Source organism: Corvus brachyrhynchos, unplaced genomic scaffold (genome assembly GCF_000691975.1).
Source record: "Corvus brachyrhynchos isolate BGI_N302 unplaced genomic scaffold, ASM69197v1 scaffold245, whole genome shotgun sequence".
NCBI classification, from domain to species: Eukaryota; Metazoa; Chordata; class Aves; order Passeriformes; family Corvidae; genus Corvus; species Corvus brachyrhynchos.
Window position 1 is genome coordinate 4,941,229 of NW_008238988.1, and position 20,562 is coordinate 4,961,790.

The 20,562-nt window shown below is 43.7% G+C and overlaps 1 long non-coding RNA gene across 3 annotated transcripts in view; it reads left to right on the top strand.

The window, feature by feature from the left end:
* The window catches only part of LOC108447823, a 115,857-nt gene extending 98,979 nt beyond the window's left edge, over positions 1–16,878 (top strand). For all 3 annotated transcript variants that reach the window (XR_001863517.1, XR_001863519.1, XR_001863518.1), the window contains 2 exons: positions 8,322–8,432; positions 12,827–16,878. This is a non-coding gene — a long non-coding RNA (uncharacterized LOC108447823). The remainder of the gene's footprint in view (positions 1–8,321; positions 8,433–12,826) is intronic.
* The last annotated feature ends 3,684 nt before the right edge of the window (positions 16,879–20,562 follow it).

Sequence of the window (20,562 nt, forward strand, 5' to 3'; positions counted from 1 at the left end):
TGGAGGAGCCAGCATGAATGTCTCCAACCACTCCTACAGAATTTCACAGGTGGTTTTGAAGAGTTGGCTGTTGACTTCAAAAGAGAGGAAAATAAATGAGAAGTTAGAAACAGTTTTGGAATAGGAGATTTCTGTCCCTGCAGGTAGCCTGATGCACTGACCCCACACAGCCTGAGCAGGTGCTGGAGAAACAAACCTCTGCCTGGCAAGGGGGGCTCATTTCTCTGCTGTGACCGCACAAACCTGTCTTGAATGTCTGTGAGACACGAGGGTGCTGATGTTTCCATTGATTCCAGTGGCTCCTTCAGGGTTAAAGCTAAGCATGTGCTTAAGGGTATTGCTGGATCAGAGCCAGCCTAATCTGCCTTGCTAGATGCTGGCCCAAAGCAATTCCCAAAAACCCTTTTCTTCCTATCAGCCAACCCCTTGATTTGCAAACTCTCGACTCCCTGGAGCTGCTTAGGCTGTATGTTATTTTCTGGTACCTGCAACACTGTGATTGGGAATTTGTGTAAATTCTGTTCCAGTATTTCACTTCTGGAGTCTTCCCCTGTGAAGATTTCTTTAGCATAGCCCAGCACATCTGGCCACATTTAATAACCCTTGGGAGGGCATGTCAGTTTAACACTCAAGTCTCTCTTCCTTCGCTTTGCTAACCGAAGTGTTCAGCTCCACAAAAAAAAAAAGGATCTGAAGGCATGGTTGATGTAAAGAGCAAAATTTGGTAATGGGAAGTAAGGAAGAAGCCAAAGAAAAGATAAAAAAAGGCTTTTTAGCCTGCAGCTTTCCTCTAGCTTGATCTGACCTAAAGGACAATGACTATTTAGCATTGCTGGAGGGTGGCAAGCACTTTCTTCTGTCAATGACAATTGCCATGATTTAAGGGGCACTCTACACCGTGTAGCTGACAATTAGCAATAAACCTGGATTTCCCAGTCATCTGGCATCACCTTCCTTGTAGGGAAGTGAGCCCAACCTGCCTCTGAGTGGAGAGTAAGACTTTTTCAACCCTTCCCTTGCAATCTTGCATTAGTGAAGAAGTGCCTACATCATCTGTAGGTGCTCCAGAAGCTGCCATTTAAAAATGGTGATAATTAAGGACATGACTGTGGATCCTTGATGAGGGAGAACTCACAAAGGCCAGGTGGCTCCACAGGATCAGCTTCTCATGAAGATGGGGAAGATTTAGTTTGTAAAGACCCATTGTTGAGAAGTCACCACTTCCCTCCAAGAGATTCAGCAGAGGGAAAGCTGTGGTGCTCTGATTCCCTGGCTGAAAAAGGATGTTCTCTACCCTTTCTGGGAGGCTTTTGCTGGGCTAAAGAGACCAGAATTTACTGGGCAGCAGAGAGGGGCAGTGTATCTCCTGCTCCACTTGCCCAGGGCATATTGGCTTTTCGTACAGGTTTTGATTGCACCCTTCATTAAAAGAGCCATTTCTCCCTCCAAATTAGGTGGAATCCAGCACTGAAAGAATCCAGCCCAAGTCCCAGTTTATTTCTCCATAAAACATCTGTATTGTTCTTCCAGGATGGCTCTGCCAAATGAGTCCTCAATAAACCCAAAACCTGGCAATAGACAAAACGCTAAAAAGCGCCTTTTTAATATGGAAAAGTATCCTGCAGTGTCGCAATCTTCCAGTGGAGACCACCCCCTGCCCCTGAGAAATGCAGAATAGCACCAGGCCCACAATTTGCCTGGGGTAAAGCAACAGAGCTGGGTCTGTGCTGATTTACTCCAGCCAGAGGATCTGCCCTATAGTTTCTTGGAGCTTTTTCCTTTTGTTTTGTTTTTTTCTTAAAGTTCCTTAACTTCTTTTTCCTCCTTTTTTTTTCACTTTTTTTTTTTTTCCTGTGGATAGAAGCTTTGCAAGTTCCTTCTTTTATTGTTAACTCATTTGGCAGGAGCAGCCAAGCAACAAAAGTGTTTTATTTGGAAATAGTTGAGGGGGGAAGTCGACAATGTCCGAGCTCTATTCTGATTGCGTGAGCTCTGGGAGGTTTTCACCTCTGCTTCCAGGCTGCACCAGGCTGGGATTATCTCATTTGATTTCATTGGATCTGTGTGCCATTAAGAAGTGGGGAAAATTAAAGGTTACTGAAGTTTGCCTTTGTGTCACACTAGAAGCTTTTAGTTATTTAAGTGCAAAGTGTTCGCTCTCTCCTCCTTCTCTGTGGACTGAAATACCACACAATGTTCTACTTTGCTGATCTGGAAGTGAAATGTGACTTCTACAGCTTATATATCCCATTGCTGAAGGGATCCTGAGGAAGAAGCACAGGGGAGATGCCTATATTGGCTAAAGTGGGAAAACTAGTGTGTGAAAGGCTCTGAGAGCTCAATGTCCTCCATCTGAGCATTGCACTCAGAGATGCTCTCTCTTTTATGGCCAGCTATAATACCTGTTATGATTTTGATCTATGATGTTGTCCACTGATTTCTTTCCAAATCTTCCCCTCCACAAAAAACTCCACTCAGCAGAGATTAAAGGCTGCACTCAGCAAAACTCAAACCAAATGAGGAACAGTGCATTAATGTGGGCAGATCTTTCCTCTTTCTTCCATGCTTGAGGCTCCTGTGGATCAGTTGAGATCTGCCCCCTCTTGTGCAGCACTAAATGCACATGAGAGCTGAGGTGTGTCAGTCTCTGTGCTCTGCAGGGCCAATCCAAAATAGCTCAGGACCAGATTTCTAAGAATTCACCACCCACAGTCAGGGCCAAGTTGGGAAGTCAAGAGCGATCTGAATGTCATGAGTAGGACGCGTCTTGTGGCGTGGGGAGAAGCTGTGTAGCTGTGTATGTTTATGTGGGTGTGAAGTGATTCACCCAAGTCCAAAGAGGGCCTCAGTGTCAGCACCAAGAGCAGCCTTTTGTGGCCTGGGAGCAGATTTTCAGCCCTTCATTTTCCACCAGGACAGTGGTGATGAGATTGTGGTGCACACAGGCACGCTGAGCTCTTTGGAAATCCTGGCTGCTTTTTGTGGTGTATCAGTGGGAATGGGGTTACTGGGGAAGCTCATCCTCTGCTGAAGTGCTGAGCTGTTAAATAGCCAGCCCTGACCCTGACAGCCTCCCTGGCCTGGGGTTGGGATATGGAGCCTCTCTGCACCTTCACAGCTTCCTCAGCCTGGAAAAACATTTCCTGCTTCACTGGTGGGTTAATTAATTGATGCTTCTAAGACAATGTGATGATAAAAAATGCTGTTTGCCAGATAAATATTACTAGTGCCCTGTGGGCGTTTGCAGTTCCAATGTGCTATTCCTGCAGGGACTGACTCATGTCATCCCCACAGAGCTGATGAGGGAGCTGTCACATGCTTTCCACCACCACCAACCAATACCTGTTATCAGACAGTGCACTTGCCCAATCAGTTGTTGGGTTCTCTATAACCTATCACTCCCCAGATCACAGGTCAGGCCCCCAGAACTGCAAAAACCTTTTAAAAATCATGGGATAGTTTTTATTCTGTGAATGCTACTTTTAGCCTTTAGCATGTGTTCAGGCCACCTCCTGGGATGTGTTTTCTTTAAGACCAGAAAGACCACAGAATTTTTTTTCCTTAAAGTGGAAGTGCTGGATGGAGTGACACATCAGGAACTTGGGTTTCACGTAACATCAGGGAAGATTTGCAGTAAAATCACAAGAGTTACCAACAGAGGGGTTTTCTCTCTGAAAGGGCTGGCACAGCTCGATGTTCCAGAGAGCAGCTTCTTGGCTGGTGCAGCTCCAGCGCTACAGATGCCAGGAGAAGGATGCAAATTGATGGTTACTGAGGACCTGCCACCCTTGGGCTCAGTGCTGGTCAGTGTTTAAGGCCCACAGAGAAGCACCAGTCGATGTAGTGCCATGCTGGAGGCATGCCACCAAGGGAGCACAACATATATTGTGTCCCTAGAGAGCTGCATGATGGAGAGGAGGGAAAGCTGAACCCCTTTCCTCCTGCTCTTCAATTTGGGGGTGGAAGTGCACAAGTCCCATGGCTTCTGTTCAACACCACACTCCAAAAAAGGAAGGGAAAGATTTCAGCATGGAAAGCTGTGCCTTTGCATGAGCTTTTGCCTTCAAACAAGCACAGCCTTTTCCTGCTCTTTGGAGTCGGGCTTTCAGGGCATCTGGAAAAGAAGGCTGGATTTGGGGAAAAAAGATCAAGGCTTGCTTTCAGGAGGGGACCTTGAGAGCATGGGCTTGGGAGATTCTCTCTATATTTTGGGACAGGATGGCTGCTGTGCTGCAGAACTGCCTCCTGTCCTTTCGCTGCTGAAATCCCCCATCCCATCGGGGTCAGCCTGCCAGCGGCCATCCCGCCGGCACACACAAAGTGCAGCTCTTGGAAAAGCGAATATAATTTTAAAGTTGGCCTGAGAAGCCTCCATCTAGTTTTCAGGGTTCCAGAATGTTGTTTTATTAGGATTACAGTCTTGTTCTTCTTAGGTTTCAGCAGGCGTTTATGACTGTTACAACAGGAATGAAAAGCTGGGGCTGGAATCAGCATCGCGTTCTCCTGCCAGGCGCAGGGTTCACGGTGGAGGCCAGACATATGTCTTTCTCCCACAGATGCTACTTTTTTTTTCTGGATGGGGAGGTGAGCTCTATCCTCTCTCTGGAAGAAGGGGCTGGCAGCAGCTCGGAGCACAGACACAGTGCATGGGGGGCCCATCTGCTGAAGGTAATTGTCCTGTTGCTTCACGTCATTCCTCTCTGCCCTTTGTGATGAGGAGAGAGCAGGCCTGGCAGGTCTGGAGGGAAGGTTGTGTTTGTGTAGGATGCTGTGTTCTTCTCGTCTCCATTCTCTCATCCCCCATGGACACATTTCCTTGGAGGCTTTGAGGGGATTGGTGCAGGAGAGAGCACTCCAGGGTCAAAATCATCTGTGGCTACAGATATTTCTCTCCCCTTTTTTCCAGCCTGCTTTCTCCAGACCCAATACCATTCATCTATCTGTATTTCTCTCTGTGTGGGTCAAAATATTTCCTCAAGGACTCCTGAGCCAGAGATGAGTTCCCTGTCTCTGCAGAGCCCACACTGTCTACATGTGAGAGGCACAAGCATGATGGTGAGGGTAAAGGCAGTCCCCAACATCTGTCACAAGGGCCCTGCTATCACACAATCCCAGAATGGTGTGGATTGGAAGGGACCCTAAAGCCCATCCAGTTCCACCCCCTGCCATGGGCAGGGACACCTTCCACTAGCCCAGGTTGCTCCAAGCCCCATCCAACCTGGCCTTGGACACTTGCAGGGATCCAGGGGCAGCCACAGCTTCTCTGGGCACCCTGTGCCAGGGCCTCCCCACTCTCACAGGGAAGAATTTCTTCCCAATATTTAATCTAAATCTAGCTTTTTAGGTCTTGTGGCTGTGTTGCTTTGGGCAGCCAAACCCCAAACATTATCCCCAGAAATGATGGAGTTCAGTGTGTCCAAACAGCCCAGCCTGGGGGAAGAACTCAGGCCTCTTCTTGGGTAATTTCTGGCTACAGGATGGTTGGTCCCTCTGTACTGTAATAATTAGCAGACAGATCCTGCTGACTTGGGAAACTCATCTGAGGTTCTGTTTGTATGTTTGTTGTTTTTATGAGAAGGTCCATATGCCTTTCAGATTTTGTTATTTTCAGAGAGTTGATGATCTGAGGAACAAAATGAAGAGTTGACATCACTGGTTGTTTTCTTGGCCTGCTGTAAACAGCAGATGTAGGTTGGTAGAAAGGCTACAGCTCGTTACTTTATACTGGGGGAATTTGATGAGTTTTATTGCAAAGGCATTAGGGCAGCTCATGACAGCCCTCGACCCAGGGAGAAAAGAGAAGGCTTTGTACCAGGCAGGTACTGATCATCCACCAGCACCCCTTCATGAGCTGGAGCATATCCAAGAGGCAATATGGGAATTTCTGTATGTAGTTAAAGTTTATGAGACTGCCTGCCTGAATGCATGTAGGTGTGTGTGTGCCTGTGTGGATTGGAACAAGGATCTCCATCACAATACTTAGTAAAAATCCAGTTTCACCAGTGGGATAAGAGAGATCAAGCACCAACTGAATATGATCCTCAGGGTCTGCCCCTACGGCTCAGCCGTTGTGTTTATGGCAGGCACAGTAACTGCTCACACACCTGGTTTATGATTTACCCTGCAACCCTCAAACTGACCTGGATTTTCCAAATCAGAACATTGTTTTAAATCTAAAGATAACAATGTCTAGTAATCCAGGTGTTTGCTGGTCTCAGAGGTGGTTCTCGTTCAGAGCTGTCTTCTTTCTAGGGGATGGAAATCCTGTCTAACATGCAGTGCCTTTTGCATCTGGTGGTTCCTCTGAAATGTGTGCTCACTCAAGGCGTTTAGGAAATGGGGAATAGAGCTTGAGCCACAACTTTATCAGCAGAGAACACACTACTCAGCTCTAAGTGCTTGCTAAGTCTGTCCCATCTTTCAGCACTTTCTTCCCCCTGCTGAATAATCCATATTTAGTGTTGTTTTTATCAGGTTTTTGAGATTAAGTCTCTCTCCCTTTTGAGAGCTGAGCTTCCCATAAGTGAGAGCAAGCAGCCTCATTTTATAGCTGTTTTTAACCTAATGAGGCTGCAGCTTCAGACTTTTGGGACTCCTCTTGGGGTCCTGTTTGTGAACCCTACTGACATGATCCTTAGAAATCTTCCCCTCCTTATTCTTGGCCACACTTGCCAGTGTTGACCTTTCATTTACTCCATACCTCTGTTGTCATGATGTCTCCTGGATCTTGACCAGCCTTTGCACCTGTTTTCCACACTTATCCCACTTTGAACTAATCTGTTTCAAACACAATTGAGCAGAGAATTCATCAGAAAGAGTCACGAGTGCCCTACACAGCATCAGTGACTGTAGTAAGATGTTTGTATTAGTCCCTGAGTCATCTTGTGGTTTGTAGGTCATTTCCTCAGGTATGATATTCTGATCTTCCTGGTACTGATTATGTCTTTTAACTCTGTGCCTCAGGCAATTTGGATAGAAATGATTCCACATTTAGCAGCAGCATGGTAGAGGCAGTGTTAACTGCAGCCATCCCACAGCTGATACTGAGAATTCCTCCAGTAACCTCCCTTCAGTTCACTTGTTCCATCAGTACAGTGTGCTCTCATCTCTGTTTTAGACAGTTTATTATACTCCTTACAACACTTGTCTCATCCCTCTCTTCTCCAGTTTCACCAGAGATGTTGTGTGGTAACATACCAAGAATTTACCTAATATTTGGATAGAGCAACCTGGTACAAGTGCCTGACACTTCTGTCCAGACTGAAGTTTGTCCTCCGTGTCACACTTTGCCACAGCTGTCTATACTTTACCCAGTGTTTCTTCAGAACCTTTGTATAATATTGATAATGCTGTATTGGGCTTATTAATGCACAAGTTGGTTTTTTGTCTTTAAATAAAGCCACTGTATTTTGCTTTTCTCTAAGGTAAATAAATCTTGTCAGCAGATTTGCAGTTCCATGTGCTACTTCTTTCAGCATTCAGAGATGGACTGACATTGCTCCCTCCCTGCTCAAGCACATTCACTATTTCAGTTTTACTTGGGTTGGTGAAATGAATATTTCTCTTTGAGGGACCACTGCAAACTCTGTGTTCTGGGTGTTGGCCTCTTTGCCCAGGGAACAAGGGACAGGACAAGAGGAAATGGCCTCAAGTTGCACAAGACGAGGTTTAGATTGGATATTGGGAAAAATTTCATCATGCAAAGGGTTGTCCAGCCCTGGCACAGTTGCCCAGGACAGTGGTGGCATCACCATTCCAGAAGGAATTTAAAAGCCATGTGGATGTGGCACTTGGGGACACGGGGTAATGGTGGCCTTGGCACTGCTGGGGAACAGTTGTACTCAATGATCTTTGAGGACTTTTCCAACCTTACGGATTCTGTGACCTCTCTGTACCAAATGCAGATGAAAGGATGAAATGTTACCTTTTTACTCACTCTGTATTCAACTTCTATCTTGACCATGCGTGCCTTAGATTTCTGCAGTCAGGAGCATCTCTGCAGCACATCTGCTGTCACTGAGCTTGTGTGGGGAGTATTTCCTGGAACAGACTCAGGTATACATAAAATGGGCATAGAATTCCAGAATGGTTCGAGTTGGAAGGAACCCTAAAGCCCATCCAGTTCCACCCCCTGCCATGGGCAGGGACACCTTCCACTAGCCCAGGTTGCTCCAAGCCCCATCCAACCTGGCCTTGGACACTTGCAGGGATCCAGGGGCAGCCACAGCTTCTCTGGGAATCCTGTGCCAGGGCCTGCCCACCCTCACAAGGAACAATTTCTTCCCTGTATCTAACCTGAATTTTCCCTTTTGTTGGTTTAGTTTTTCCTAGCAGAGGAGAGCTCAAGGAGCTGGATCTGAAGGATGTAACCTTCCCAGCTGGAGGAGGGAGGACTTTCTAGAAAGGCTGAAAAACATCGAAACTTTTGCCAGGTTAGTAGCATTTTCCAAGCTAATTTCTCATGGCAGTGTCAGGCTCAGAGCATGTCACAGGCATCAGGACTGGAGTCTTGAAGATGCTTCAGGACACTGGCACCACACAGACCCTACACCTCTGCCAACAAACCCAGTGTGTCCTCAGATTTCGGGGGTGCTTCCTCAGCAGATGGGATATTCCTCACTGTAATTTCTTTTCCAAACAATACTATAAAAAGGGGAATTCTCCCAGCATGGAAGACAGCTTCAGATTGGAAGTGAAATTCAAGTTTCTTTCTCCATTCAATTTGTGCCTAAGTGCAAACAACTCTTTACAAACATCCGGAATTTGGTTGCATTTGGGGACAGTTTCACATGACAAGTGAAAAATCTGTTCCTTATCCAGAGATTCCCTTGCTAGGAATTTTTAAGCCCTTCCTATGAAGAATTAGACACCAGAACATTTCAAAGCACAGGGCTCAGGGATTGTTTGAGAAACCCCTGGAGCAGTCTTTGTTCCCCTCTGGAACAGGTGAGTCATTCTGCTTGATATTAAAAATACGTTAAAAAATCCTTCCCACACACAAACCAACCCCGAGGCCCACAATTCACATGAGGTATTTCATCCGTGTGGCTGGAGTGGGGCAACATTTTAAGCAAATAAAACCATATTCTTGCAATAGGAAGTATTTAATTATTTTTATAATGGACAGTAGTGTTACCTCTACCTTTAACAAAGGGTGTGTTCTGCAAAATCTTATTCCCAGGCTTTGTTCTGAGAATATATATAGGTATTGGCAGGACCAGTGACCCATGGAGCTGTAATGCATTGGGTTGCTATAAAACAGGGGAGAGAAATCCAAAGTTTTATTCTGGCAGCTTTAGTGGAGGTGAAATCAGGGAGTCTGAGAGTGGGAGCTATGGGGATTTTGTAGGAAAAAAATCCCCACTTGTAATTTTCCCATTAGGAAATATGCTGTAAAAACGTAATTTTTAAAAGATCTGGAGGAAACCCTTACTTTTTCCCAATTTATTAAGGTTTTCCCTGCTTCACTTGAAAAGATAAAAATGAGTTATTTCACATATTTCTTTTAAATGTTTTTTCCCTGGAAAACATTTAAAATGTAGAGTATTACTTGTGTTACTTTCTTAGGGAGAGGGTTAAAAAGTGAAAGGTTTGCTTTAAATGTGAAAAGCAAAACCTTTAAAAGCAAGATTGAAGCAATTTAAAAAGTATAAGGCTTTTAAAAAGCAAAATACTTTCTCATATATGTAGTTTTTAAACATCACTCACTATTGGGGAGAAGTCAGTTCTTTAAAAAGAGAAAAAGAAACATTTCTAGCCATTCTTATACTTAGATGCTGAAAAATGGTTCTTTCTTTCAAAAAGCCTTTCATTTTGAATTAAAAAATTCCATTTAGCTGAAAAAAAAAATTACTTTCAGATAGAAGTTGCCTTGACAAACCGCAGATTTTCAATTAAGAAACTTCAAAGTTTGCTTAGTTTAACTATTCACGGTATAAAATACAGAGTAGTGAAATTGAGGGTGGCAAATTTGACCTCAAAAATTTGCTAGAACCTCTGGACTTTTCCTTGCAAGCTATTTAAATACATCACTAAAATATGAAAGCAGAAGGGTTTTTCTCAGAGAAATGTGAGTGAAATGTGAATGGTGACAGGGAGTGATGTTATAGGAGGTGCTGAACCTGCTTAATCATCTTTGGTTCAGATTTTAGCAGGTTTCATGGGGTTTTATTTATGGTTTTGCCTGTTTTTTTAAAAGCAAACCAGTGAGACTGAGATGGAGGTGGCCTAAATCAGGAGGATTTGTTTATCAAAGAGATGATTTTGCAATGCTGTGTTTCTCTCTCCCCTGATGTATCTCTGATATCTCTCCATCACCAGAAGAGTGGGGGTGCAGCTCTGAGTCTCGAGGGAAAAGGTGAATATCCACTTTGCACATCCTATTTTGTGCTAAATGGTATCTTAAACACAACTACGGTGGCAATTAAAATAATGAGATACATAAAAGACACCTGCTTTAAATAAATACAGTGATCTGCCCAAAGCTCCCTGAGTGGGCTGGTATTCAGCAAGAACCTGCAACAAACCTACCCTTAACAACATAATCATTAAAGAGCAGAAACCTTCCCTTCTAATCCCCCTCATACAGGACAACATGTGGATGTTAGCATATTTGGACTGCTTTGCATTCCTTCTTGCCTGCTTTTGAGAACATACTACATTTTAAAACTTGTTGGGTTCTTTCATGTTTTATTTGACCCTATGTAATTGCATTCCTGAAGGAATAACAGGCTCCCACAGTGATTTATACCCTGTATTAAATGTCAGTTTTGAAGAGACACAGTTAGCAGTTTGGTTTAACCTCCTGCCTTCCTATGGAAGTTCAAAACTGAAGTGGAGCTCAGGATCCAAGGGGAAAAGTGAAAAAAAAAAGAAAAAAAGAAAAAAAGATGAAAATGGACTTAGAGGCAGCGTGGAATGAGATGTGTGTTCCTGGCCCCGCACCTTTGGAAGCCACCGGAATGAGATTCCATAAAGCCATCTCTATTTTTAACTGTAATTTGTGTACTTCATGGCTGCCCTTGACCACTGGGGAAGGCTGTAAATTAGCCCTGTGAAAGGCTCTGCTCTCTCCAGGCAGAAACTGCAGCCTCTCCAACAACGGGCCAGGACATTTTCCCTGCAAAGTCAACCGGAGCAACCACCAAACCAACCCCCAGTGGGTTTGGCTTGTGTCCCAAAAAGAAGGTCAGCAAAATAAATTGTCCTTGTAATTAAGAGTTGCTCCTTTGTTTTTATGTGTTTAACTGTGCATAAATAGCAAAGCAGGATAGGTATGTTATTACTGTTTTAAATATTTCATTCCCTTTGTAGACTTCCTTACGACACAGTTAACAACTGCTTAATCATACCTTATGACCTAATTAGGGGGGGTTCAGTTAAATAAATCTTGATGTAATCGTATATTCTTGATGTAATGGTGCTCTGATGGCTGCATTTATGTGCATGTGGGCACTTAAATATAAAAGTAAAGGCAGCCTATGTAGCATCTGACACAGGACTTTAATGATCATCATCTTTAGAATCACTGGTGAAACATGTTACAAGGAAACTTATTTTAATCAAGAACACTCTACATAAAAACCTCTTTCCTATTCCCAGGAACTGAATATCCTGGTGAGTACTATCCTTGACAAAGGTATTTAAATTTTGTAGGATGGAGCCAGGGTAGTTGTTCTGACACAGGCAAACGACCGTATTTTTCAGCTGAAGTAATTCAGGGCATTTCCATTACCTTCTCCAGAGCCTCACTTGCCCATCAGGTGAATGCTGAATCCAGATCTGATTTGCTGGTGGGTAGGCTGAGAGTGATCTTTTATTTTGAAGTGAAAAAAAAAATGTAGGTGACAATGTTTTCTTAGGGTTGGATTTATCTTGCCAAAGACTGGTGTCTTGAAGTCATGGAATAAGTTGCCCTCTGGAAATGCATCTCTCTGCTGGGTGTTCAGGGAGCTAAAATGACTGGCTCAGACCTGAGGCTGCCTCTCAGGTGGACAGAGTTAGGTAAGATGAATCCTGCCATATAATGTGCACAAGGTATTGTGTATCAGCTCCCTGACTTCTAGATGTGCTGCCAGATCACTGTAAATGTTTGTGCCTTGCTGGGAGAGACCTGGGAGAGGTTCTTCACCAGCTAAATCCAGCTGGAAGACAAGAATTTGTGTTAATCTGAGGGAACAAGCCCTTGGGGTGCAGTTAATATCTGGAGCATAGGATGAGATTTGCCTTTCATGGCTTTAGGTGACACAACGAGAGGTATCTGTTCCTGCACTTGGAATCCCAGAATGGTTTAGGTTGGAAGAGATCTTAGAGACCATCTCATTCCACCCCCTGCCACAGGCAGGGACACCTTCCACTATCCCAGGCTGCTCCAAGCCCCATCCAGCCTGGCCTCGGACACTTCCAAGGATGGGGCACTTGTCACATTTTGGCATCAGTGGAGGGAAGCAACCCTGTCTAATTCCTGATGATTTTGTCAGTCCAAAGTCAAAGGATCAAGTCTCACAAGTGGACACTTGTGCTTCATGGTTGGTGACTTGGATGGTGACTACGTAGGGTTTTACCCTGGGTGTAAATCTGTCACCCTCCCTGGTGGGTTGATTCAAACAGAAGGTTACCCAATATCAGAAAAAATGAATCTTAAATCAGCATGACTAGAGAAAATCAATTCCTAATCAGCACTGATATATCAACATGATTTTACTTAATGGCATCCAGCCTTACAGACAATACTTGGTCTCAGCAGTAAAAATTAGGAGTCAAAGAACTTACTGAGGACTATTTCCTGAATTTCTCAAATCTTTTCAAAAATATTACTGTTTTTCAGACATTTGAGACTCTAAAAGCTGAAACACCAGCAGATGGAGACAAACCCTGTTATCAGACCAGCCCAGTCGAGCAGGACCTGTAGGATTTGCAGCTTTTCTATAGGAAGCTGAGGTGGAAACCTGAAGGAAGAACACCTTTTATGAAATGTTGAGTGCTATTGTTGTCTGCAGATGTTTAATACCATGAACTTGAGGAGAAAAGAAGCTCTCTTAAAAAAATAATCTCTTGGTACCATACTAAATGTTTATTTGGCCTGAAATAAAATGTTCCATTTATTTTTGGTTGGTTATATATACATGGGGATGTGTGTGTGCATAAACCACTTTAGAAATGCAGTTATGCCAACAGTGTCAAAAATTCGTTTCAGATGAAGAATCAGAACATTTTTTAAAAGGTTCTTACAAATATTTTTGCCTTTTTCTGATTTTGGTTGGTTTTTTTTCTTTTTATGGAAACTAAATTGCAGAACTATTTTGCTTCCATAAAGTGCCAAAAGAAGATGTTTCCTTGTTATCCATGTCACCTTTTCTTCACTGGCCAGAGAGGTTGGTTTTTTACTCCACTGTCCTTTGCATTGAAGGTGAACTGGAGGGTTTCACACAACTGGTATGAGCAGAGCTGAGATTCAATATCCAAACCCAGCCTGTGCTGTGGGGTTGATGGTTGTGGGGTCATTGTCTTACCCAGAGGAAAGGTTTTGAACAGAGGGTAGATATGTCATTTTAGAGCATGAACCATAACAGAAAACCTGTGCAGGGGCATAGGGCTGTAAAAATCGTCCTTTCATTAATTGTCTAAATAAAAATGAATGTGGATGCCTTCAAATGCACTGCAACTGCAGATAAAACCAGCAGTAAAAATCTCAGGGAGAGCTCAGGAAAGATTTTCTCTTTTCTTTCTTTGGAACAAATATACTTTTGATCATTTTCTCTGGTATAAATATAGACCAGTAGAAAAAGGGGCAGAGAGGACCCTGAGAGATGATCTATCCCTCTACCCCAAGGCAAGGTTTGCCAGGTCTGAGCCATTCCTGGTGACAGGAGAGTCTGTAGCTCCTTGACTAATTTACTCCAGTTCTCACCTGTCCTTCCTCTCAGGAAACGTGTCTAATGTTTGACCTATATCGTCCTTGCTGCAATTTAAACCCATTATTTCTTGTCTTATACCCAGTGGACATGGAGAACAATTTATTACCTTCCTATCTGCAACAACCTTTTACATAGTTGAAGGCTGTTATCATGTCTCCCCCTCAGTCTTTTCTTCTCTAGACTAAACAAACCCAATTCTTTCAATCTTTCCTCATAGGTCATGTTTTCTAGACCCCTGATCATTTTTGTTATGGAAATAAACATCCTTTAAATCAAGTTCTGTGAATCAATCTTGTGTGGAAAGGAAGGGAAACAGAGAGGTTAGAGTTAGCATTGGGAACAGGCATCTGGTGGTGAAAGAAGTGAATTTTCTGAGGTCTACTGAGAGTACAGCCTTCCATTCTTCTTTGGGTTTAGGAAGTGTATTGAACACAATTTTCTTTCCCCAACTTTCTTGGGAAACTCTTTTACCTATTTGCTATCAGAAGGAAGACAGTATTTCATTTCCACAGGCTGGAGGGAAAGAAGTCTCTAGGAAAGCATTGAGCAGGGGACCAGAGAGTAATTTTAAATTGTATGGTATGTCCTTCATGCAGACTTTCTACAGTCAGCTTGCCTGCAGTGATATCAACCCCTGTTCTCCAACAAGTGATGTAGGTCATCCCCAAAGGGTAGTTTAAAAGTGGATCATAACTCCAGGACTTTTAATGCAATCAGAGACTCAGCACAGAAGATGCTGGTGAGTTTTTGGTTGTAAATTCTCCTTTATTACATGGGCTGCTCAGAGAACATTGGAAATACCAGTGCGACTGTTTCAGCTGCAAAAACCATCCAAGATCTTATCACTGGATGGACATCCTGGGCCCTTTTGCTTTGCATCTATTGTTTTGAGGTTGAGAGAAGGTGGATCTGATGCCTCTTACAAAAGTTTCATCTATTCTGTACAGTCACTATAAGCTGGACCTCTGGCGCTGAAGAATCAGAGAGCTAAGGAGATCACCAGCTTAAAAACTGGGGCTGCAGAAGGATCCAAGAGAAGTTCCCTGTGTTTATCCTCCTTTCCATCCTTAAAATGTCAAGGGCCAAGCTGAGGTTATTTTAGGTGTTTAACTAGACTTGGGACTGGGGAGGACTGTGCAGCTGGTGCTTCTAGGCAAGCACAGCCTGGAGCAGCTTTTTGTTCGTGGTGGTTCTGATGGTTGATGCATCAACTCACAACTTCCCTGTTCCTCAGAGGTAAGTGTGAAGCTGTGGTAAATCTAGTTTCAGATCAAAGACACTGCAGCCACATGATGTAAAGCATCCAAACAATCACTTTTCTTTCAAAAAAAATATTCTTCTGAAGGCTTTCTGCTGGGTTCAGATATCACCTGTCTTCCCACAGGCTGTATAAATAGGAAAGCCAGCAGGAGCACCAGGCTGAGTGCTTTGGCAGTTGAGAGAAACGTTGTGTGCTCACATCTGATCCAGATTCCTCACTAATGGACATGGCCTCATTGTTCAGCCTCCAGAACAATTAATCTATAAACAGGGGACAGCATAAAATTTAATAGAGAGCTGAAAGTCGAAGAGCATCTGAACTGAGTGCACTGATGCACCTTGAAAAAGAGTTCAGGAACATATAAGAGACAGAGTGCAAGAGCCACAGAAAGACAAGTTTCAGTCCTTGTGGAGGAGATGCTGACAAGGTGAGAGGTTTCCTGTGAGCTAGCATGTGTTTTGTGAAGAAACTTCCCAAATGTTCTCTCCCTGGGAAGAACACTGATTTGACCTGTCAGACATGTTACATTTCAGGCCTTGTCTGATCAAGATAGCTGAGACTTCTAACACTTTAGCAGAGGTCCAAAATAAACATGGTGCAGTGAGAAAAAGTGCTTCTTGCTCTGTGCAGTTTACTGGGAATGTTCTTCCTTTTGCTGCCTGACCCAAAGGTAAAGGCTCACTTGTCTTCCAGAGCCAGACTTATCCTCTAAGCAAAGTGAAGGATGTCAGGGACAAAACCTTGGCTGAAGTCAGACAGTTTTGCTCTTGAGATGCCAATAAGCACATCCATTCCAAAAAGGAGTTTTAGGTTGATTGGACTGATCATCCTGATGAGCTGGTGTTGTAGTATTAGCCAAGGAGAGATTCTGGTTTTAGATATTCTTATTTTTACAAGTATCTAAGAAACTCTTCCCTCAACTAGTTGTAAATGGTGTTGTAACAGAATCAGTCTTAAAGCCACTAAAGAAAGGCTTCCAGCATCAGATACAATACTAAAAGTTGCACTTTTGAGATGGTCTCCATGTAATTTCTCCCATATGGGCCCTAAAACCCCAGATGCTCTAAGAAGTGTTTAGGGCCCTGTAAGACACAAGGCCATCACTAATTAGCAAAGACCCCAAGCACGTGTTTAACTTTAAGCATGTGCTTTTCTTTCCCAGGAGTCCATAGAATTAAGGACTTTAAGTGAGTGGGTTTAGGGATATGCTTAAAGCTAAGCATGTGTTTAGTTGCTTTCTTGTGCTCTGGCTTTATTTGTTTTTACAGGAATAAGAGAAATGAAAGATCTTATTACAGATCAAACACAAATAAATGTCCAAAACACAGCAGGGAGGCTTTAGGTCTTGGTTTGGAGCCCAGTGAAGTCAGTGGAAAAACACCCCAACACCTCAGCGGACTTTGGAGCAGAGTCCTCAGAGGATCGACGAAGAACCCACTGCAGAAACCTGTTGAATGCCTCATGTTTCCTTGTAAGGTTCCCTTATCTTGTATCCAGATGTTGCTAACAAGGGTTTTTATTAGCTGCTGAGAAGTACAAGGGCAGCAGTTTTTCAAGTCCTAAAATCATGCACATATAGATGAAATAGAAACAGTTTGCTCTGCAGTAGCAATTGTGGTCTGTGGAGCTGTGAGTGTATTTCAAAAGTTCCCCAGTTCTTATTATAGACTCCTAGAATGGTTTGGGATGGAAGGGACATTAAAGACCATCTTGTTCTATCCCCCTGCCATGGGCAGGGACACCTTCCACTAGCCCAGGCTGCTCCAAGCCCCGTCCAGCCTGGCCTTGGACACTTGCAGGGATCCAGGGGCAGCCACAGCTTCTCTGGGCACCCTGTGCCAGGGCCTCCCCACCCTCACAGGGAAGAAATTCTTACTACTCTCTAATCTGACCATGACTTCTGTCAGTTTAAAGTCATTCCCCCTTGTCCTGTCACTCCATGCTCTTGTAAAAAAACCCATGTTTTGGTCCCACTGATCTCAAAGTGTTTGCTCTCTCTTTCATGCAGTGCAGTGAAGCAAGTGTTGTCACACAGTTCCTAGGGAAAATGTTGCCTCTTTGTAGAGGGAGAGGTTTACACAACAGGAAGAGCAGGTTCCTTTGAATAGCATTTCTCTTTGCTGCCTTTAGATCTTTACAGTGTGCACAGCAACACCTGACTTACTCATTTGGATTCTCCTTTTAGGTGTGCAGGAAAATAGCCACTGCTTGAGAACAATCTGATCTATTTTTGATGTTCCATTCAGGACGATGCTGAAGACATCTCTGTTTGATCAGTTGAATTTCCACCTATACAGCTGGATTTTGATCCTTTGATTCAGGCTGGAGCTTTGCTTTCTTCTTCAGAGACTGCCCTAACCGAGGTCAGCAGAACTGCCTGAACCACCAGCCATCACCCAGCAGGGAAAATGATCATGTGCTGTCTTGCCAGGCTTGTCATGAAGGCAGGTGTCATTAGAAGGTGTTTCTGCCTCCTCCTCCTTCTCGTCAGAAGTCATTTGGGTCACAGCAGCAGAGCTATGGGACAAGCTTTGTCCGAGCTGGGGAGCAGAGTGCCCACTGTGAGTCTCTGGAGAACGGGTAAGCAGTTAACACTTGCTAAGCTGGTGTTGCTTCCTCTGCTTTTATTACCTGTGTTTATCGGGTCAGACTGACACTGGTGTGCAGGGATATGCAATGGCCACATCAGAGCACCCAGCCAGAGTCTCAGGAGGCTGCTTTGGCTGCCAGGACATGTTGATGTCACTGCACTGCCTGGTTTTGCCCATGTTTGCTGGGTCAAAGTGACACTGATCCACAACGATGAGTTATGGTCACACCTTCATTTGGCTCTGTCACTCCAGGCCTTGCTTTCCTATCAACAAAAATCTTCTGGTGGCATCCACTGGGAGTAGCTCTGGGATTTGGTGTGCTGGAAAAGGGTCCTGTACCAACTGCTCACACAAGGGAGTTGAAGTTTAATAGAGTAAAAGAGAATAAAGTGATATTTGCAGTTTGGATGCCCACTGGGTGAGCGCCACAAAATCCCTTTGACGTTTTATTCATGTTTGGTATCTTGATCTTTAACTAAGATCTCATTTTAAGAAAAACTGCCAATATCACCAAATTCTGGTGTAAAAAGTGCAAAACCAAAATGTTGGACCTGCTCTTTCTTTTCCTTCAAGGCTCAGAGATTGCAGTGAAAAGGATTTAAAGTATTTTTTTCCAATAGCATTAAAAAAGAGTGTGGCTTTCAAATATGCATTTCTGTTGATGGCCAAGAGCTGTCCTTTTCTTTCCAGCCATTTCACAGAACTGGAAGACACAAACCAGTAGGTAAATGTTCAGTACTAGTAGTCTAATTTTTATTTCTACTTTTCTCATGATTATGACGATAGGAAACATTTTTTACTTGCTTCCTGGAAGAATTACTTCTTCTACCTAGTCCCTGTCTTAAATTTTTGTAGCCCCCTGAACAGACTCTGCAATCCTTAGTAGCATTAAAAAAACCCCAAACCACCCATTGGCTTGAAAGGAAAATGTGAACTTCTTCAATGAGGGCAAAAATACTTCTGTTGCTTAAACGTAGGTAATTAGACTGAGGACTTTCTCCAAAGTAAACCCTGACAATCTAACAATAATCTTTGGCTTTTGCACTGCATGGAGTTTCTCTTACATTGTTAAATGCATTCCATGTTTCAGTAAATGACACCAGGCTCACCAGCAGTGAGTGAGTGATTAGTTTATCATCCTCTTAGTGCAGCCATCTAGATCTTTAACTCTTTAAGCAGTGGCATTTAAGTCTTGAGAACACCCAGGATCATGCCTGAGGCTTTAGACATTCTCAATTCAAGCAAATCTTGGATATCGACTGAAAATGAAGAGAAGAAAGTAGGTGCTTGCATTCTGATAACACTTTAAACAAGTCAGGTAAGGTAAATTGCAAATAAACACCCCTTCTTTTGTTATTTTTTTTTTTTTCTTAGAGGAAGCCAATTCCTCTCTCCTGGGACCACTTAGGTCATTAGGTGCCTGAGCAGCATAAAATTACAGAGAGAAAATCTAACAGCATACAAAGAGACTGAAAAGTAACAAACCTACGTTTTCTAAGATGCAGGGATGTGGGGCAGGATTTTTTTGGCTGGATTTACAATTCACCTCTCATGGGGCAGTAGAATCAACAGTTTTACAAAAGATTTTAGTATAACAAAAAGTAAATAAAATTATGTGAGCTGGAACATACTGTGCCAATTCTCTTGTGCTGAAGTCTTGTTCTAGCAGAGATGTGTAAGTACATAAAGCTTGGTAGCAACAAAAGCCTTTGGAGAATGAAGGGCTTCTACTTACTTTGGGAAAGAAAGGTGCAGGAGGATTTTCAGACAGAAGGGAAAGACTTTGACCTGTGAGCTGCTGCTCAGTATCATGGATCTTCATCTATCATCTGATCCTGCTCAGTAACGCGAGCCAGATCACTGTGTGTGCCCTCTGCCATGGGAGACATGAAGCTGCTCACCCCAGAGACACAAAGTGTTTTGGGAGCTCTGTTGCTGGGAGGAGTTTGAAATGTATGAATAGAGCATTTACATGCCTCAAGCAACAGAACAGAGCCCAGCCTTCAGTCAGTTTCTGTTTTAAAAATGCCTTTTGTACACTGCTGTGTTTTTGGGTTTCATTTCAGGTTTTAGGTTTGGTGTTTTTTTCAGACTGGGCTTTGAGTTTTGCTGTTTTGGGTAAAAGGTGATCCTGTGCAAAAGGGATCCTTGGGTAAAAGGCCAGGGGTGATCCTGTGTGGACAGGGAAGGGAGGATGCTGGGTGAGGTAAATTCTCTGTATTCTGGAAAGGGTTGAGAGTGAATTGGGAGATACTCCAAGACATTGGAGCTGTGTACCTCCTGCAAGCATAGACACAGTGTTTGGGTCTCCAAAGTTCTGGTGACTCTTTCTCAGCCCCCAGGTCATAGCGATTCTCAACTCCATAGATACCTTCAGGAATCTGCTTCCCGTCCCTCTCCTCCAGTAGAAAACACGATGGAAGTGATCCAGTTGTGCCATCCATATCGAGGCACCTCCTGTGGTGGTCTCATCCTGGACTCCTGGCGTTTTAACAGTTGGGGAACCTGTGAAAAAGGATGGTGGCTGTTCTGGGAGCAGCCTGTGGTCCCAGCAGAGGGAAAAAATTCACACAACAGCTTTGCAAGTCCAAGCTCTCCTCGTAGCACCACCCTGAGAGAGATTCCATCAATCTCACCTTGGTATTTTGGATCTGGGGTTTGTCTCCACTATCCCCGACTCAAGGCAATATTCATGGACTCTAAGTCCTCTTTGACCTTCTCATTTTATCCTCTGCTCTTCAAACATCTGCCTTAATCCACTTCATTTTTATCCTGGAAGCCCCAACACCACTCA